This window comes from Bubalus kerabau, chromosome 8 (genome assembly GCF_029407905.1).
Source record: "Bubalus kerabau isolate K-KA32 ecotype Philippines breed swamp buffalo chromosome 8, PCC_UOA_SB_1v2, whole genome shotgun sequence".
NCBI lineage: Eukaryota > Metazoa > Chordata > Mammalia > Artiodactyla > Bovidae > Bubalus > Bubalus kerabau.
In genome coordinates this window covers 85,517,688-85,532,746 of record NC_073631.1, presented here as the reverse complement: position 1 = coordinate 85,532,746, position 15,059 = coordinate 85,517,688, and the positions used below count along the sequence as shown (strand labels likewise).

At 39.1% G+C, this 15,059-nt stretch overlaps 2 long non-coding RNA genes across 5 annotated transcripts; one reads left to right on the top strand and one right to left on the bottom strand.

Annotated features, from left to right (window-relative positions):
* Positions 1-312: 312 nt before the first annotated feature.
* On the bottom strand, positions 313-5,436 carry LOC129659430 (uncharacterized). The gene is made up of 2 exons (XR_008718072.1): positions 4,036-5,436; positions 313-1,029 (listed from the first exon to the last, which is right to left on the bottom strand). It is a non-coding gene; the product is annotated as an uncharacterized LOC129659430 (long non-coding RNA).
* LOC129659429 (uncharacterized) lies at positions 3,624-12,502 on the top strand. Of its 4 annotated transcripts, XR_008718070.1 has the most exons (5): positions 3,624-4,006; positions 4,650-4,701; positions 8,172-8,269; positions 11,625-11,667; positions 11,919-12,502. It is a non-coding gene; the product is annotated as an uncharacterized LOC129659429 (long non-coding RNA). The 4 variants fall into 4 exon arrangements; XR_008718071.1 differs by lacking the exon at positions 4,650-4,701 and having other exon boundaries at positions 3,722-4,006; positions 11,919-12,338; XR_008718068.1 differs by lacking the exon at positions 11,625-11,667 and having other exon boundaries at positions 3,731-4,006; positions 11,919-12,338.
* Positions 12,503-15,059: the final 2,557 nt, after the last annotated feature.

The following is a 15,059-nucleotide window of genomic DNA, read 5'->3' as shown; positions in this document are numbered from 1 at the left end:
TAAGTTAATCAATGTCATAGTTTTTAGTGCCCAAGTCTTTCTTCCTTGGTTAAGTTTACTTCTAAGTGTTTTATTCATTTCAGTGCTATTATTAATGGGATTATTACGCTTATTTCCTTTTCAGATAGTTCATTGTTAGTACATAGAAATGCAATTGATTTTTATATGTTGAGCTTATGTCATACAATTTTACTGGATTCATTTATCAGTGCTAACAGTATTTTGCCAGTATCATACTATTTTTCACGGAGTATTTATTTTGGATTTTCTATACATAAGATCATATTTGCAAACAGAGACAATTTTACTTCCTTTTAGATTTTGATGTCTTTTATTTCTGTTTCTTGTCTAATTATTTTGCCTAGGATTTCCAGTACTATGTTGTATAGAAGTGGTAAAAGTCGACATTTTTGACTTGCTCCTGATTTTAGAGGAAAAGCTTTGTTTTTCACCATTGAGAATGATACCGGCTATAGGATCTTCAGATTTGGTCCTTAATATGTTGAAGTACTTTCCTCCCTCATACTTTCTTTTTAAAATTTTTTAATGTGGACCATTTTTAAAGTCTTTATTGAATTTGTAACAATATTGCTTCTAGTTTTGGGGGTTTGCTTTATTTTATGTTTTGATTTTTGGGTGATGAGGCGTGTGGGACCTTAGGTCAACCAGGGATTGAACCTACACCCCCTGCACTGGAAGGTGAAGTCTTAGCCACTGGACTGCCAGGGAAGTCTCTCCTCCCCCATACTTTTAAAATATTGGCTGATACATTTCACCAGCTAGTACATTCTCTTTACATGCACGTGCATTCATCACTGCTGAAATTTTTAACAACGTCTGTGCTCCACTTATCACCAGTGATAAGGTCTTCAGTGGCAGCTGGTTAGAGAGTAATATAGCTCCAAAATTCCCACTTTAATGTTCATGTTTTGGGCCATTCCTGGCAGTAACTGTCTGCAGATGGGGTTCTCTAGTCAGTAGTTTCTGAGACAAAGTCTGAAGCACAGTATGTTTTTTAGGAATCAATATCTATAGGAGAGAAAGGAAAGAAGCAAATAGGTAAGTCAAGCTGTAATACAAACACAGTAGTCTCAGGCAAACTCCAAAGAGTCCTGGGAGAATATGACCAGTCACAGCTTTTCTGTATTAAGGCAAAATGCTTCAATCAGTCCTTAGGTATAGGCCACGCCCAAAAGGGCGTGACTTGGGATGGGTTGGCTTTCTGTAGTTGAGGCAATCTTTGAAGAGTTTAAGGAAAGGTTGTCTTCTGACATATTCCCAACACCTGAGCCAACAAGTTTTTTCTTGACATTTTTTGAGTGGCACATTCATGCTACCAGAGAGGATAATTATGCCTACATGTAAAACAGACTGCCATTGGAAAGGGCTTGCCTTGTTCTGTAATACAGGTCATTTAGACTTTATGGTTTCAACAGGTCTTCAATGTAATTTTAATATCATTTTAAAAATAAGATTTTTTTTTTAGTTTAACTGATACATTATTGTTTGGGCAGGAACAATGATGTTTTATAATGTCAACAGCCTGATCAGTAGTCAAACTTCTCCAACGTTGAATTCTTAATTTCAGTTTTATTTCAATTCTAGAATTCATATTTGATTCTTCTCTATAACATCTGGTATATGGTGAAATTCACCATCTTGTCATTAAATTCCTTGAGCTTCTGAGTCACAACTATGTTCTTATCTGATAACTCTAATATTTGAATTTTTCATCTACATGTTTTTTGCCTTTTTCTTTTCAGTCAAATAATTTTCTTCTCCCTCTCTTTCTTTCCTTCCATTTTGCATACCAAGTCATTTTTGATTGAATATAAGACATTTATGTTATATATTATCAAAATAAATTGAGGCTCTTAGTGATATCTTCCCCCAAGTGAAATATATTTTTGCTTTTGATGAGCAGTTAGAGGAATGAAGATCATCTTGACCCCAATAGAGATTAAATTCATTCAAACCAATTTTTGTGTGTGAAGGTTGGGCAATTTATGATTCATTTAATTTTGAGTATCTATCCTTTTGTGATCCCAACTGATTGCTTAGGGTGTTTACCACATCTCTTCTTCCTTTGTGGGCTTGTATTCCAATTTTTAATATCTAACTCCCCAGAGACTTCCAGAAAGTCTACTCATCCTCTCTCTCTGTAAGCCTTGGTTTTCTCCTCAACCTCTTGGCCTTGAGACTGCTTCTTAACCAGCAAAAGCTCCCAGCTGACAGCTGGGAATGAAAAACAGTGCCAAGTGTTCCAACTACCTCGCTTCCCTAATTAATGTACTCTTACCTTCCTTGAGTCCTCACTGGCTGGGTAGTTCTCCGATGCCTTCAAATAGTTTGTGTGAGTATACATGTGTAATTCTATTCAGCTTTTCTATGCATTCCCAGCAGGTTGGTGTACTACAAAACAGTTCATCATTGTCAACAACACAACTCCAACCTCTGGTTTTATTGAGTTTATATTTTTAGTAACTTGTTTTGCAATAAAAAAAAACACATGTGGTCCAGTGGTTAGGACTTTGTACTTTCACTGCAATAGGCCGGGGTTTCATCCTTGATCAGGGAACTAAGATCCTGCAAGCCATGTGGCCTGACCAGAAGAAAAAAAAAAAAAAAGCAGCAGGTAGTATTTGTCTTTATGTGTATAGTTAATTTCACTCGGCATAATATCCTTAGAGTTCATCCATATTGTCACAAATGGCAGAATTTCCTTCTGTTTTCTGGCCAAATAATGTTTCAGTGCATGTGTGTGTCACGTTTACTTTATCTATTTATTCATCAATGAACATTTAGGTTATTTCCCTACCTTAGTTATTGTGAATGATGCTGTAATAAACATGGGAGTGGAGATAATACTTTAAGATCCTGATTTTGTTTCCTTTGGATTATAATCCCAAAGTGGGATTGCTTTTATAGTCTGATTGTTCTATTTTAAACTTTTTTGAGGAATCTTGTATCGCTTTCCATTGTGGCTGTACCAATTTGCCACCAACAGTACACAAAGGTTCCCTTTTCTTCACATTTTTGCCAACACTTGCTATCTCTTGATTTTCTTAATAATATCCCTAATAGATATGAAATAATATCTCTTTGTGGTTTTGATTTGCATTTCCCTGATGATTAGTGATGTCGAGTACCTTTTTGTATTCCTGTTCATCATTTGTATGTCTTCTTTGGGCAAAAGTTTATTTAGGTCCCTAGTCCATTTTTATTTAGGTTATTTGTTTTCTGTTCATGAATTTGTTTCTGATTTCATTGAATTATTATCTGTGTTCTCTTGTAGCTCTCTGAACTTCTTTAAAACAATTTCCTTTAATTTTTTATCAAAGATCTTATGGATTTCCATTTGTTTTGTGTCAGTTGCTGGAAATGTATAGTCTTCCTTTCATGGTGTCATGTTTACCTGATTTTATGTTTTCCCTGCAGTCTTGCACTGGTATCCTCACATTGGAAGTATTATTAACAGTCACTTCTTCCAAACTTTATTGACTGGCTTCTGCAGGGAAAGATCTTCACTTGTGAGTAGATGTCACAGCATTAATGTTACCAAACCCAGTCCGTTTACGCAGCACACAGCAAGCCAAATGCTGATATGCTGAGGTTTACAGCCAAGAAAACATTTATTCACAAAGCAACAAAATAAAGAGACAAGAGAACAAGTCTCAGATTCATCCCCCGAAGGCAAGGGGGTTGGAGCCAGTAGAATGGTTTTAGGCTGGGGGAAAGGTGATTGGTGGTAGGGGAAAAGGGAGGCAATTGGTGCTCTGCACAAGTGCATCCAGGTTACATTCATTTATCTGAATATTCAAAACGGAGGCACTTAGTCTGATCTGAGAGCAGAGTTTTCTGGCTCTCTGACGTCAAAAGTCATCCACTGAACATACACAAACCCGGTTTTAAGGTCAGTGGCCCTAACCAGCTCCAGCCAGTTCACACTAGGTAGGAGCTGACTCCACATTCCTATAAACCAGCTGGACTGTGTGAAACTGAACAGGTATGTAATTAAAGATATTTTTTTCCTACCTCTAAGGAAAAAGACTTCCCTGGTGGTCCAGTGGTTAAGACTATGCTCCCAGTGCAGAACACGCAGGTTTGATCCGTGGTCAGGGAACTAGATCCCTCATGTCTCAACTAAAGATCCTGCTTGTGGCAACTGAGACCCAGCACAGCCTAAAAAGAAAAAAAAAAAATTTAAAAAGCGAACTTAATCAGTGAAGGCAATCTACAAGCAAAAGGAGTTTTAACATGTTGTTCCTTTATCTGTTGTTTTATAAGACAAGTTCAAGTGTTTCTACTAGTCATCAGCTTCTAGTGATGGTTTCACTGGTTCAATGGGAAGCACTGTTGTGGCAAGTTTGGTTCTGGATCCAAGGTCATGTGGGGATACGGGCTTCAGATGCACCAAATATAGGGTGCGCATCTGCAGTAGCACTCCTACAGGGACTGGAGGGGAGAGGTTATTTCATGATAATATTGGTGTGGGCTCTCAGAAGCTCCATAGCTGTGGTCCACATTGGTGAAGGCTTGGGAGATTCTCAGTGGCAGAGGCTGTAGGAGTCCACAGGAGCAGTGAGGCCTTTGTGGGGTCCTCATGGTGAAAGCTGCTAGGGTTCTCTTGCTCCTCTTTTCTTCCACAGAGTGAGGTCAGGTCGAAGAGGAGTTGCTGAGCTGAGGGATGGAGTGACTCAGGTAAAATTCTTCCTTCCTTTTCTTATGTGGCCATTCTTTGTTTTGCGGTTCCTCTAGGTTGTTGCAGCTTCTTAATTGTATCTCAGAGCTTTCCCAGAGCTATTTTAGTCTGTGGATAATTGTTAAATCATTGTTTATATGAGAATGTTAGAGGATGGAAGTTCATATGCCCAACACAAAGTGAGACCAAACAATACCAAAACCTGGGATTTGGGAGCAGAGAAAGGTTTATTGCAGGGCCAAGCAAGAAGACAAGTGATTTGTAGCCCCCAAAACCAAACTCCCTCAAGGGTTTCACCAAAGTGTTTTTAAAGGCTAGTTGAGGGAGGGGCCAGGCTGGTTTTTGCAAACTTCTTAATGCAACAATCCTTTGTCCACAGAAGTCAGGTCTCAATGTTCCTGTAAACCTCCAACAAAACAAATGATTTTCTCTTTTCTACAACTTTTTGCCTCCATATGAGTGGAAACGTGTTATACCCTTAAATGTCAGAGCCTTGAGAATGGGCCATCCTGTATATTTTCAGGCTACAGGCAACTTTCTTAACTCGAAGCAAAAGTAATAGAATGCTGCTACTGCTAAGTCGCTTCAGTCGTGTCCGACTCTGTGCGACCCCATGGACTGCAGCCTACCAGGCTTCTCCATCCATGGGATTAAAACAAAACAAGCAGATCTAATATGGAGACAGACTACTTCTTCCCTATTATAGAAAGACACATTCTGGGACTTTCTGTCTTCCCTACCTTGCAGTCATTGTTTCTAACCTGGGCCCTTGGACTCTTTAACCAATAGAAATTGATAAGAGGCTGGGTGAGAAATTCAGGCAAGGCTTTAATGGGACTCAAACTGCAGCAGGAGGGAGTGAAAATAAGTAACAGGTGCTCTTGCTTGCTCCCTGCACGTGGGGTGGGTGAGGGAGGGGGTGGGTCAGGCCAGAAGGGTGGTTTAGGTGGTCTGCCTTGATGGTGCTGTGTGCAGGCATCATGCTAAGTATCCTAATTTTGCTCCTGGCACCCTAGAGATGGCAGTTGGTTTGTGGCCTTTTTGTATCTTATTGTTCATAATTGACCCCACCTACAGGGCTTCCCAGGTGGCACTAGTAGTAAAGAACCTGCCTGCCAATGCAGGAGACATAAGAGACAAGGGTTTGAATCCTGGGTTGGGAAGATTCCCCTGGAGAAGGGCATGGTAACCCACTCCAGTATTGTTGATTGGAGAATCCTATGGACAGAGGAGCCTGGCGGGGCTACATACAATCCATAGGTCGCAAAGAGTTGGACATGACTGAAGCAGCTTAGCACACACATACACATATGTGCAGTTATTCTAGTCCCTTATAGTTTCTTTGTATTCTTTTGCTTGAGGAGATGTTTGTCCATGTGCAAGGGTCCTAGGTCCCAGCCTGTCTCTGCATCAGTCCCTGCATATCTTAATTTTGACTGACAGTTATCACCGCTGTATACACTGCACCAGGCACTCTCCACCATGCTGCAGAGACCCTTCCATACAGGCATGTATACATCTTTCTTCATTCTTTCCTCCTTTGCTTCTTGACTTTCTACCACACTTTCCTCTTCTTTCTTTCTTCCCACTCAGAAAGAGAGGTTCTGGGTTTTTTTTTTTTTTTTTTTTGCTCCTACTTTTATAGAAACTGAAGGGAAGAAATTAGAAAACCATACACTTTTTTTTTTAAATCAGAAAATTCCACTATACCTGGGTTTGTTCCATTAATGTCATTTAATATTATTTCTGAAATAATACCTTTTAATTGCCACAATATAAAGCAATGTGGGAATGTTTCATTAGCAAGGACTTATACAGATTACCGTGTGCCAAACTCTGTTCTAGGTACTTTAAGTATTTTAATTTCTTATTAAATTCTCTGAACAGTCTGTGAGTTAGGTATTATAAACCTGTTTTATCAATAAGGGAAACTGAGGCACAGGAAATTCCATAAATATCATAGTTAAAAGGCAGTGGAGGTGGACTTCTGATCCAGTCCATCTAGCCCTGAAGTCTGTCTTCTTAGCTGCCGTGTTCTGAGGTCCATCCTCAGAGTCAAAAGACACTGCAGTTGTTACTGACTAGGGTCTTTGGACTCTTTTAATCAATAGAAACTGAGAAGAGGCCGGATGAATTCAAGCAAGGCTTTATTGGGACTCATGCTGTAGCTGTAGCATGTGGGGAAGGAAATGGCAACCCACTCCAGTGTTCTTGCCTGGAGAATCCCAGGGACGGCGGAGCCTGGTGGGCTGCCGTCTGTGGGGTCGCACAGAGTCGGGCGACTTAGCAGCAGCAGCAGCAGCTGTAGCATGAGGGAGTGAGAACAAATTACAGGTGCCCTTGCTTTTGCCCTGAGGCAGGGGCAGTGAACTGTTTCCTTACTTGTGGTGAAAGTAGGGGTGAATAGGTGGGTTGGACCTGGAGAGTGGCTTAGCTTGTCTGCCCACCCCTTTGGTGGTGTGGCGTGTAGGGACCATGCACAGTACTCTGCTTTTGCTCCTCAGTTCAGTCACTTAGTCGTGTCCGACTGAGCGACCCCATGGACTGCAGCACGTCCAGCTTCCCTATCCACCACCAACTCCCAGAGCGTGCTCAAACTCATGTCCATCGAGTCAGTGATGCCATCCAGCCATCTCATCTTCTGTTGTCCCCTTCTCCTCACACCTTCAGTCTTTCCCAGCATCAGGGTCTTTTCAAATAAGTCAGTCCTTCGCATCAGGTGGCCAAAGTATTGGAGCTTCAGCATCAGTCCTTCCAATGAATATTCAGGACTGATTTCTTTTAGGATTGACTGGTTTGATCTCCTTGCAGCCCAAGGAACTCTCAAGAGTTGTCTTCAACACCACAGTTGAAAAGCATCCATTCTTTTGGTTAAGGAGAGACATTTGCCCAGATATAAGGACTACAGTTAAGAATCCCAGATCCCAGCCTGTCTCAGGGTCTCTTAGAAACCTCATATCATGCAGTGTCTACAGTGACTTTCAGTGACCATTCTTTCATGATATTTCTGTGCATATAGTTACGAACATATACATATTTCTATATAAGTAAACCTCACAAATATACAATATACTCATGTATAAAAACAAGTGGCTTTTTTGTTATTAGCTTTCATAAAACTAGGACTGTATTTTATATATCCCTCTCTTCCTCCCTCTGTCTCTCCATCCCTCCCCCTCTCTCTGTCTGTCTGCATCTTGCACGCCTAGTTTAACAGCTTCAGGAATTCCTCCAAGTCAGCTTGTGTAGCTCTAGGTGATTCTTTTATAACTGCAAGATATGCCTTAGTCAGCTACGCCTCCATCTATATAACCATTCCCTTCTTGATAAGTATTTACTTGTTTCCAGGAGCTTTAGTACACAAAGACTGCTGCAACAAACATCTGAGTACATGTTTGTTTTTATACTTAAAGATTAGATTTCCAGATGTTTCACAGATTGTTGTTGTTGTTGTTGTTGTTTTTGACAGACTTTGTGAGATTGTTTTCAGAGAACTCTGAACAGTTCATGCATGGATCAGCAGCACATGAGCACCCTGTTTTCCTGATGATTAAGTGCCAACATAAGGTAGGTGAAATTTTCTTTTAATTTTTGCCAATATCGCTGATGTACACTAATACTTCATAGTTACCTTTATTGGTTTTCCTCTGGATACTAACAAGCTTAAAGGCCTTTTGTTGCTGATAGCAACCCATTTGGAGTTGTTCTGTGATCTGCCTGTTTCTAACCTATGTCCCTTTTTCTATTGCATTGTCTTTTTTGGTGTGGTTATAATTTGTTATACTTGTTTGTATGTTACTGACTCTTTAGCTGTTACATTGCAGATGCTTTTTCTGCTACAAACAATATAAACATTTTATACAATATTTGTTATATTTCACTTTTTAAAATCTTAACATTTGTAAAATCAAATAGAACTAATTTTTTTAGAGGACTAGATAGTCAAGATGAATTTTTACTTACTTATTTTTGCAATAAGGGTTTTCCTTTTTTGATGTATTTTTTTATTGTGGTAAAAGTCACATAATATAAACATAGTAGCATAAGTACATTCACACTGTTGTACAACTCTCAACATCATCCATCTCCTGGATTTTTACCATCCTAAACTGAAACTGTCTCCATTAAACACTAAGTCCCATTCCCCTTCCCCAAGCCCCCACCCTCCTGGCCCCTGGCATCTATCAACGTACTTTCTGACTCTATGAATTTGAATGTTCTAGATATCTTGCATAAATGGAATTCAAACAGAACTTGTCTGCACCTAATGTATTTTGGAATGCATTTAAATTTTTTTTTTTTTTTTTTTGGCTGCTTTGGGTCTTCATTACTGTGCTATGGCTTGAGTGAGTTTCTCATTGCAGTGGCTTCTTTTGTTGGGGAGCACAGGCTCTAGGTTGTGCGGCTCAGTAGTTATAGCATTCAGGTTTAGTTGCCTCATGGCACATGGAATTTTCCAAGACCAGGGATTGAACCTGTGTCTCCTGCATTGGCAGGCGGATTCTTAACTACCGGACCACTAGGGAAGCCCCTGGAATGCATTTTTAAGATTAACTTAATATATGTCCTACAAACATATTTTACCTTCTTTTTTCCCCCTATGCTATACAGTAGGTTCTCACTAGTTATCTCTTTTATATGTGGTAATGTATATATGTTAATCTCAACCCCTCAGTTTATCCCACCCCCACCTTTTCCCCCTTAGTGTCCATACTTTGGTTCTTTATGTCTGTGTCTCTATTGCTGCTTTGCAAATAGGTTCATCTGTACTGTTTTTCTGTGTTACACATATATGCCTTAATAGACAATATTTGTTTTTCTCTTTCTGACTTACTTCATTCTGTATGACAGTCTCTAGGTCCACATCTCTTCAGATAACACAATTTTATTCCTTTTTATCGCTGAGTAATATTCCATTGTATATATGTATATGTATCCATTCCACTGTTGATGGACAGTTAGATTGCTTTCATGTCCTGGATATTGTAAATAGTGCTGCAGTGAACATTAGGGTGCATGTGTCTGTTGGAATTATGGCTTTCTCTGGGTAAAGAAAGCTAAGCACTGAAGAATTGATGCTTTTGAACTGTGGTGTTGGAGAAGACTCTTGACAGTCCCTTGGACTGCAAGGAATCCAACCAGTCCATGCTAAAGGAGATCAGTCCTGAATATTCATTGGAAGGACTGATGTTGAAGCTGCAACTCCAGTACTTTGGCCACCTGATGTGAAGAGCTGACTTATTTGAAAAGATCCCTGATGCTGGGAAAGATTGAGGGCAGGAGGAGAAGGGGATGACAGAGGATGAGATGGTTGGATGGCATCATTGACTCAATGGACATGAGTTTGGGTGAACTCCGGGAGTTGGTGATAGACAGGGAGGCCTGGCGTGCTGCAGTCTATGGGGTTGCAAAGAGTTGGGCATGACTGATCAACTGAACTGGGTATATGCCCAGAAGTGGGATTGTTGGTCATATTGTAGTTCCATTTTTAGTTTTTTGAGGAACCTCCTTACTGTCTTCCATAGTGGGTGTATCAATTAACATTCTCACCAACAGTGTAAGAAGGTCCCCTTTTCTCCACAGCCTTTTCAGCATTTATTGTTTGTAGATTTTTTGATGATGGCCATTTTGACCGGTGCGATACCTCATTGTAGTTTTGATTTGCATTTCTCTAATGAGTGATGTGAGCATCTTTTCATGTACTTCTCGGCCATCTGTATTTGGAGAAATGTCTACTTAGGTCCTCTGCCTATTTTTTGATTGAGTTGTTTGGTTTTTTGGTATTGAGGTGCATGAGCTGTTTCTATATTTTGGAGATTAATCCTTTATCAGTTGCTTCATTTGCAAATATTTTCTCCCAGTCTGAAGGTTGTCTTTTCGTCCTGTTTATGGTTTCTTTTGCTGTGCTGGGCAAAAGCATTTAAGTTTAGGTCCCATTTCTTTATTTTTATTTTCACTACTCTAGGAGGTAAGAAAAATAAAAAATTTTGCTGTGATTTACATTAAAGATTTTCTGCCTGTTTTCCTCTAAGAATTTTATGGTGTCCAACCTTACATTTAGGTCTTTGATCCATCTTGAGTTTATTTTTTTGTGCATAGGGTTAGGGAGTGTTCTAATTTCATTCTTTTACATGTAACTGTCCAGTTTTCCCAGCACCACTTATTGAAGAGACTCTTTATTTCTCCATTGTATATCCTTGCCTCCTTTGTTATAGTTTAGGTGACTTAGGTGTGTGGGTTTATCTTTGGGTTTTCTCTCCTGTTCCACTTTATGTTTCTTTTCTTGTGCCAGTATCATACTATTTTAATGACCAGTACTTTGTAGTATAGTCTGAAGTCAGGAAGCCTGATTCCTCCCAGCTCTATTTTTCTTTCTCAAGATTGCTTTGGCTATTTAGGGTCTTTTGTGTTTCCATACAAATTAAAATTTTATTTTGTTGTAATTCTGTGAAAAATGCCATTGATAATTTGATAAGGATTGCATTGAATCTAGAGATTGCTTTGGGTAATATAGTCATTTTGAAAATATTGATTCTTCTAATCCAAGAACATTGTATATCTCTCCATCTGTTTGTATCATTGTTGATTTCTTTCATCAGTATCTTACGGTTTTCCGAATAGATCTTTTGCCTCCTTACATAGGCTTATTCCTAGGTATTTTATTCTTCTTGTTGCAATGATAAGTGGAATTGTTTCCTCAATTTCACTTTCTGATCTTTCTTTGCTAGTGCACAGGAATGCCAGAGATTTTTCTGCATTAATTTTGTATTCTGCAGCTTTACCAAATTCATTGATTAGCTCTAGTGGTTTTCACATAGCATCTTTAGGATTTTCAATGTATAGTATCATGTCATCTGCAAACAGTGACCTGTTTTACTTCTTTTCCAATTTGAATTCTTTGTATTTCTTTTTTTCCCCTCAGGTTACAGTGGCTAAGACTTCCAAAATTATGTTGAATAAAAGTGGTGAGAGTGCTTATCCTTTTCTTGTTCCTGATCTTAGAGGAAAGGCTTTGAGTTTTTTACCATCAAGAATGATGTTTTGAATGATATTTGCTGTGGGTTTGTCATGTATAACCTTTATGAGGTAGAATTCCTTCTATGCCCAATCAAATATGACTAATTTTTAATAGCTTATTTTCCTGCCTCCCCAATCACTAGTTTGCATATATGGTCTCCTACACTTTCTTTTAAAATGTATTATGTTGTTCTTTCAGAGAAGGCAATGGCACCCCACTCCAGTACTCTTACCTGGAAAATCCCATGGATGGAGGAGCCTGGTAGGCTGCAGTCCATGGGGTCGCTACGAGTCGGACACGACAGAGGGACTTCACTTTCACTTTTCACTTTCATGCCTTGGAGAAGGAAATGGCAACCCACTCCAGTGTTCTTGCCTGGAGAATCCCAGGGATGGGGGAGCCTGGTGGGCTGCTGTCTATGGGGTCACACAGAGTCGGATATGACTGAAGTGATGCAGCAGCAGCAGCGGCATGTTACTCTTTACCTTTAAGATTTTATTTTATGTGGAATTTATTCTTATGTGAGAGACAGAATCAAATTTGTTCTTTCCCAATGCATAACCAAGTTTGCTAGTATTATGTATTAAATTAAATACTATTCCCTGATGAATTATAAAATACTTTCCTATATTAAATTCCTAAAGGCAGTAAAATCTATTTTAGGGGATCCCACTTTTCATAGTTCCACTTATATCTTTGCCTATTCCTATGCTAACATTATACTGCTTTTCTACAGAGGTTTCACCTGATTTAATATCTTATAAAGAGTTCCTTTTCAAAATTTTCTTGACTATTCTTGAATATTTATATTTCCATATGAATTTTAAATTCATTTAATCCCAAAGAAAAAACCCACATACCAGGGTTCTAATTTGGATTGCACTCATTTCTATATTAATAGGACAATTCACATATTCATGATTTTAAATTTACTCAGTAATGTGGTACAGCTTTCTGTTTATTCATGTTTTATTTTCCATCTTCATATGGAACTGACCTTTGCTCTCATTTGAAGCCGCAAAGACTTGAGAGAATTCTTTCACCTCCGTTAACCCTAAAATAGGAGGAATACATGTAATTTTTGCATCTGCCACATGATGTACCTAACGGTGACTTTAGCTGATCTCATCCCACTGTCTCTTGCCTCTTCTAGGACATTTTTATCCTAGTAGATTTGGGATGTCTCCCTTTCTGGCATGTTCTAATCCTTATGCCTCATTCAGATTTCTCCTTGTCAGTCACCACCCTCCACTCTTCCACAGCGCCCTCTAGTGTGTGTTGGAACACCTGCAGGAGGTCAGACATCCAACACTCCCAGGGATTGAATCACTAGGACTAAAGCCGCCCTAGTGAGCCGCTCCCAATGACCCCTGACCCAGATTCACAGGAAACTTATAGAGTCGAATGGCTGTAATCTTGCAGACCTCCAGAGAGACCTCCTCACTTGCACATTATTCCCGCTGTTGTCTTCTAATGTTCTCATGGGAAGTTCTTACCTGGATCTCTGGGATCTTGTTTACTGAGCCACCGTAGGACCCTTATATTCACTGATTCCAAGGGCTGGAACATTTTTCCTCCAACTTATTCAGACCCTAATGCATTATTTTCTGAATATATATGTGCTTTTACTAATGCAAAGAACTTAGGCCTCTTGCTAAGCAGCTTCAATTTTGGATCCCTCCATCACTTGCTAAGTGACTCCAATTAAACTAAAAACATCCTTACTCTGCATACTCTTTCTTTACAAAGAGGAGAATGGCCTTCTGTAGTATATTTTCTGAGACACACATAGTTGATGACACACCTGGTCCTTGAATCCAAGCAGCATGGTTAGGATCTATATGCAAATGCATCAAGGACCTAAGACCACAATCTTTCATGCTCCCAGATTCCACTCGACCCCAATTTTTGGAAATGAAAAATGTTCACTCCCACAAGTGTCCATTAGTTTCATTATCAAGCCCAGCAAGGATTTGGTTTAAGTCTTCAACATGTTCAGAAAAATCTGTCGATTGTTAAGACATAGACAGAAGAATATACTCATCCAACAAGTAAGCAACCTTTAAAGAAGGGAGATTTACAAACAACTGTGGGCCCAGTCAACAAGCATCTCATTAAGAGTCAATCCTCATTCTGGATCTAGTGGCATGTTTCCTCCCAGTATCATTTGTTTATTGCATGGACTATAGGATGCTCTTTAATCATGCCTAAATGCATTTTCTGTTGAAAAAATTTATAACCGTGGCATGACATTGATTATCATGGGCAAGTTACTCAGCCCATTATGCTCCCACTTCCTCATCTCTAAAATTAGGATAAAAATAGTACCGCTTTCATAAAATTATGTTGAGGATTAAAATAATATATAGTAAACCCTTGGAAAAGTGCCAGGATCATGGTCAGTGCCTTGAAAATGTTTCTTATCCTCATCTGCATTGTCACTGAGTTTCACACTCTATTCTCTGTACTCAAAATAGAATTCTTTACTTTGGCAGCCTCCTAACCTTGACTTTAATCCCCCTTTGTTACCATTGCCAGGAGGCCTCTTTCTAGGATCCTTTGAGAATGGATAGAAAAAAAGATCAGTCTGCTTGTAAAAAAAAAAAAAAACTTCAAATATTCTTGTGTTCTTTATGAAGTCCTCCATATTCAGAAAAGCAGACATTACATTTAAAGCCTATCTCAAAGGAAGGGACTTTAACCCAAAGTTACATAGACTAAGCCCCTATCTGCATTGTAATGTCTTCTCAAATAGCTCCCTGCCTCCTTGTTACCACAAGAATCCATAGCCAATATAATTTTTAGCTTCTAGCAAGAGAGGCTTTTAAGCAAGACTGGAAGCCAGTGGAGGCTTTTGATGTTCATTGTCAGGAACAACTTTCTTAATATTCTTCCTGTGGGCCCCTGGCATCTTATCCTTCAGTGTCTGCAGCGCTGTGACATTCCAGGTGTATCAGAGTGTCCGGCAGGCCACTGAGATCCACAACTCTCTGGATATTGATCACACAACATAATAAAAGAGGCACAAAATAAAACAATCCAGACGGCAAAGTAAAACCAGCACCTAAATTACTTAACACTTAGAATAAATTATATCACACTACATACGAATTATTCATTTACTTATGATTACACACACATAATTTAAACAAATGTTAATTCTTAATTGAAGTATAGTTGATTTACAGTGTTGTGTTCATTACTGATGTACAGCAAAGTGATTCAGTTATATATATATGCACACACATATTTTTTTCATATTCTTTTCCATATGGTTTATCACAGGATACTGAATATAGTTCCCTGTGCTATACATTAAGACCTTGTTGTTTATCCATC